Source organism: Akebia trifoliata, chromosome 1, assembly GCF_017979445.1.
Source record: "Akebia trifoliata isolate Shusen 1 chromosome 1, ASM1797944v1, whole genome shotgun sequence".
Classification (NCBI taxonomy): Eukaryota; Viridiplantae; Streptophyta; class Magnoliopsida; order Ranunculales; family Lardizabalaceae; genus Akebia; species Akebia trifoliata.
The window spans coordinates 15,521,924-15,527,923 of record NC_141375.1 but is presented as its reverse complement, the minus strand read 5'-3'; positions in this window follow the sequence as shown (position 1 = coordinate 15,527,923).

Sequence of the window (6,000 nt, the reverse complement as noted above, 5' to 3'; positions counted from 1 at the left end):
TTACCCTTAAGGATCAGAAACATCCCGACGAATTGTTAAATCAGACTACAAAATGAACTGTCACTAGCTTTGGCATTCGGATATCGTACTATCTACCAAAATATATTTGTTATCTAGTTTGCTTCAACCCACTGCCAAAGAGGGGCATTTGTAGACATCCCATTTTTGCACTTGCCTGATTAATCAACTCGTCTACCCGATTGCGACGGTTCCCAATGGTGGATGGTTATTCCAATGCTCTGTTTGTTATCAGATATATTTTAAAAATTCGGATGAGGTATCTCAAGCAAGCAAAACTGTAGAAACCACGCTACGCTAGGAAAATATGCCCCAAAAACATATAAATCATAATTTTTCAGATAAAAAGAAGCTTCATGATTTACTATAAAATGATCAAATTACCAAAATACCCCTAACATCAAAACATCCCTAGAGCCCACAATATGCTTAGGAAAATCCTTTCAAACACATAAAATAATAAATTGAAATCAAATAAATCATTTCGTAAATTTTCACCAAATTTGACAAAATTATAAAAATATCCCTCATAAAGTTCACAATCATTTCATGCCAAAAACTTCATAAGTGACACAAATTGATAATTCCATTGAATTCCTTACGAAAAACTGATTTCAAAACATATTGAAACATCGAAAACCAATTTGAAACGCAAAAGTTCTCTTCAAGGACAAAACGATAATTTTCCATTTAATAAAATTTAAAATTCTGAAATTAATAAATAAAAAATTAAATAATGTAAAGTGAAACATTAATAAAATTAATTTAAAAATCTGAACCAAGAATATCGATCAATCAAGCTCTCAGGCAAAATTGTTAATAGTTGCCCAGATATTTATTAAAGGACCCTTCTATCTGGGGGCCCAAAGAATTAAAGATATAATAAAGGGGGGTTCTAAAAAAAACAAAAATATATTTTTATTCAATCTAATAAGACCAAATTCAAATCCTAATTTAAAGAAATCTAGTTAATCTAATAAGACCAAAGTCAAACCCTAACCCTAATAGAATTTTAATTTAACTCTAAAACTATCTTATTTTATCTAAAAGAAACCTAATTTAACACTTACTCTATCTAAAAAGCTCCTAAAAAAATCTATAAATAGGGACCTTTACAACTTAATCTCGCAGGTAAAAATAAATTATAGAAAAAGTAGGTCAAAAAGTCTCCCTAGCCTTCTCCAAACCCTAATTTTGAAGTCTTAACTCCTTACTTAACATCAAACCCCAATTTTTGCTAAAAAAAACACCTATAAACCCTTCAAAAAAATCTAAAAATTCATCAAAAATTAGGAAGCACTTAGATCTAAGAAGAAGATACTTCATCTTGGAGATCCGAAGCGGATCTAATAACGAAAACGAAGCAAGGAATCTCTCCGCCAACTCTGAGGGAACTATCGTTCTTATGATCATCTATGTGACGTCCCGCCAAACGCTAACACAAATCTTGAGGTCGAACCTTGAAGTTTGGACAGTTTCCTCCGTTTATGTTAGCGTTCTACGGAACTCAAAACAAAGAAAAATCGATAACCAACAGATCCTGCATATGACAATGAATCAAAATATACAAAGTACGGAAGACAGTAAACTGCGAATAATGTAGAATTTGATCAGAATTGTGCAAAAAGGAGGAAAATATACAGGATTACAAAAATTTCCTCACTCTAACATAGACCTAGCACTCGGTCCCAAAAAGAACATATACCGCTCCTAGGACGAACGAACTCCTAGTAGAAGTAGTCATGGTGCTCACCGGGTAACGAACTCTGGTCGTCAATATGACCCACCAGGTAGTCCTTGCTAGATGGCTCTACGATTGTCTCTCCGGCTGCAGGCTCTGAAACTTAAAAAAATAGGAAGGAAAGGGTGAGTAACAATGGTTATCCAGTAGGTCTACAAACAGCCCCTACTAATAACCTTGTCTAATATGTACGAGTAAGCATACTGAAACATTTCAATACATGCAAGTTTTACTATTAAAACTACGGTTAACTGGTACGTATAGCCAGGGATGAGCAACTAAACAATTTTAAAGATTCACATGGCATCAATCATCAATACTCACCAAACATTTTCATTTTGCTATACAGCTACGATTTGTCACATTGAAATAACAAGCATGTTTTGCAGTTTATAATTCAAAATATAACAACAGATACATAATACAAGTTGGTGAAGTAATGAAATCAGAGAGTTGGGATTCACGACTAGATCGCTCTCAGTCGGGACATAATGTTACAACATAAATCTGGCTTTTAGTTCCTGATTTTGTGGTCGGTCGCTGCTCTTACCACACTAATGACCATTTATCCGGCTCAGGCGGGCTGCTTGACGTGACCGTAAGCAATGGGTCTGATTGACCATATTTTTAGTCATCAATAAACCCTATAGAAGATTGTAGTAAAGTGATTTGTAGGGTATCGTTATTGGCCGGGGATTGCGGGTACTCCTATTCTAAAGAGTCATAATAAATTTTAGTTAGTTTAATTAACAAATTGAAAACAAACATATTACACAAATTTGTAGGGGTTTCAATTTTGGCGATTCGGATTAAAATAATAATAATAATAATAAAAAGAAAAAAATAAAAATAAAAATAAAAATTAAAGAAATAAATATTTACAATTGATCATCTTCTCTCACAATTCAGAAAAATAAATTCATTAAATGACAAATCAAATTGCTTCAACATAGATAACGAATTTTATGCCTTAATTACATATCCGAATTGAATCAAAATGCAAGCCTAAAGAGATCATGCATCTTATAAATTCCTTCTTAGATAATCCCTAGGATTTTGGAAAAGTCCATCACCGAGTTATTTTGATTAAGCAATCAAGTTAATACTTAGCGTATCCTTACAACTTCTTAAACAAATCATTAAGATCAAAAAGAATTATGATTCAATAACCTACTCTTCAAACCTATGGAAAAGTCCATGACTAAAGAACATGTAATTTTCAGATCACAACTATTGTTCATAGTTTTTACCACTTTTAAATCATATTCCAAATCAATTAGGTGATTAGAGATACAATTATGGCTTCAATGACCGTTAATATCAAAGTTTTCAATATGACCAAACTGAAAATTCAGCATACATAATTAAAATTCACTGATTCATGTGTCTACATATCACCAATCCGAAAATATCAATTAATGAATCTGAAAGTCACTAACTCATTGAATTAAAAATTTCCAACTTAAGAATCCAACAAGATGTTCTTTAATCCAAAAGCAACCAGGGTTGCAATAATAAAATAAATAAAAGTCATAAGGGTTACACTTTTTAACACAACCAAAGAAGTTTGAGATGTGTTGGTGGTGATGTTCCTCACGGCGATGATGTTGATGGTTGAAAACGAATACAAGCAGCAACGTTGTAAACTTCTTGACAATAATGTTGCTGAAAAATTTTAACAACTTCTCCTTCTTGACAGCAACTCGTTGGCCCCCTAGTTCCCCAAGTTTCAGCCACTTCTTTCCTAAAGAAAAGATTAAAAAAAAAAAAAACCCTAATCGAGAGAGAGCAAGAGAGAGAGAGATAGAGATCTTCCTTTTTTTTTTTTTTTTACCCGTTCTTCTCTTCCTTCTTAGAAGCTAACAAAATCTCCTAAAAAAAATCCTAAATCTTATCCTCCAGTAACAATATATAAATCTGACTAATTAAAATAAAATAAAGTCCTAATATAATTAGGAAAATGGTGTTTTAGTTGGAATTTTCGTGCACTAGATTTGGAGACTTTCGAAAATAATCCTCGTCAAATTTTTAACAAATTCACGTCAAATTCGCGTCAACAGTTTACGTGCAGCAACTTCAAATCCAAGTTTGACCTTGATACAGTCATTATCTCTTAAAACTCAAAACACGAAAGTTGTAGATCTTTTTCTCAGCATTCCATAGCATTTGGAATCATCTCAATTGGAGTTCGGATGAGAGAGTTATGCCCAGATTACGAAGCGATGTCAAAACTATCCAAAATCGCCCAATTAATTTCGTTTTGCACTTAACACCTCCATTTGCATCCTAAATCAAAATAAAAGAATAATGAGTACATTTAGGCACTAAATATGTATAAAGGACTAAATATTGAAGGAGAAAAATATGACATTTTGCATTCTTATCAGGGTCTCTTTTCGATGTGTCAGAAATTTCGACTACTACTAGATTGTTAGTGATCACTGACCAATCATCTTTGTCTATGCCTATCAGGTGTGCATTTGATTCCCAAAATAAACACTCTATTCGGATACGACCACCTTTACAATACACGTTTACTGGTAAAGATAAGAAAGGAATGGACCCGGATTCCAGTTGTGACTCCACTCCCATATGCGTCCCATACCACGTTTGAGCTTGGTGGTCCCTACCGTACATCCCAGGATAGTACATCTCTCCGGATGATGTGACGCACTATCCTTTCAAGCATTCAAAGACCTTTTAACAGCTCACAAAATAGCTACATATATATATTATTTTCCATTTAAAACAAAAGAGAAATTAACAGAGCAGGGTTGAGAATGGATATCCAATTCCTACCATGCAACTGTGCCCACCCGGCCTAAAATAAACAACAATACTCGGAGCCTCTAAGCCAACATAAATTTAAATAAACATACAACCCTTTCATTAATAACCTGGATATCCTTTCACCAACCCACATACAACATACAACGTAAAATGCAGACATCACCCCTCGGTATGATTATGACATTTTACCGATTCATCCCATTCCCATTCTACCGTATTTTTACTTCTCGATTTTTCGAACAAAGTATTTTTTTTTCAAGCTTGTAAAATCACTTTTATCATTCAATCGAAAACTATTCAATTTTTGTTAAAATAGGGTCCCAATAAGTATGCGAAGGCAAACTGTCCAAACTGGAAAGAATTGATGAAAATTTGGCTAAGTATCGGAAACTCGATTTTTCAAAATTGTCGAAATTGAGAACGAGTTTTTGTAAATGAAGGCCCTTGATAATATAAGAAGAGCCATGTAATTTTGTAAACTAATTCAAAGAAATGCAAAAGATATCACGTGAATACTTAAAACATTCTCGTCGTGATGAAAATTTATTTATTTTTTCTCCACTTCGTTTGAAGGAGTTACGGGGGCCATAAGTAGTCGATTTGGTATGTTAAAAGCATAAGGAATCCAAACAAAATATCATAAATTTTTTCGGTTACTTTTTAATTTTCACGGTAGCACCGTGCCTGGAGCACGACGGCTCACGGTGGCACCGACAGAAACTTCATTTTTTTTTCAATTTTTCTGATTTTTTTCTTCTTTTCTTTGAGTTTTTCACTCATTTTCCATTCTACTAACCTACCTACGAATTAAACATTTAAACTACGATAAAACACATCAAACATAACTATTTCTAACATGAATTTGAAGTAAATTAAGCGGCATTCTATACATTTAAAACATATAAAAGTTTCGAAAGATCCCTAAATGCAATTTTTTCAAAATCTATGATTATTAATAAGAGTTGAGAGTCCCCTACTTGGTTTGTGATTGCCAATGGTGATGAACCAAAACAAATAGTCAATGTTCGGCGGCTCGAAGTTCCGATAGTGGTTGAGCTCGGGTGTCAATGGTCAAGTTGATTTCCAAAACCCTCTTTGAAGGTGTTCTTCTCCTTTTCAATGATGATGGATAACTCTCCCTTGGTTTTGATGAGACTCTAAGTGGGCATAGATGAGCCTACTTACTGATTTTTGTGAGAGAACCAGAGAAAGAAACGAAAATGAAGGTTAAACGGATTGAAGGCGTGGAGTTCGTCGATGTTGACAACTTTCTCTCCTTCGTCGACGATCAACTTGTGCTCGTTTGTGATAGATCTTGATGGGAAGGGTTGAAACCCTAGGATTAGAGAATGGGCTGATTCTTTGTGAGTTGGAGAGGAGAAAATGAATAAAGGAATAAGTTGGTTCTTTTTATAATAAAACTTGATGGCATTTTTGTATTTTTCTTTCAT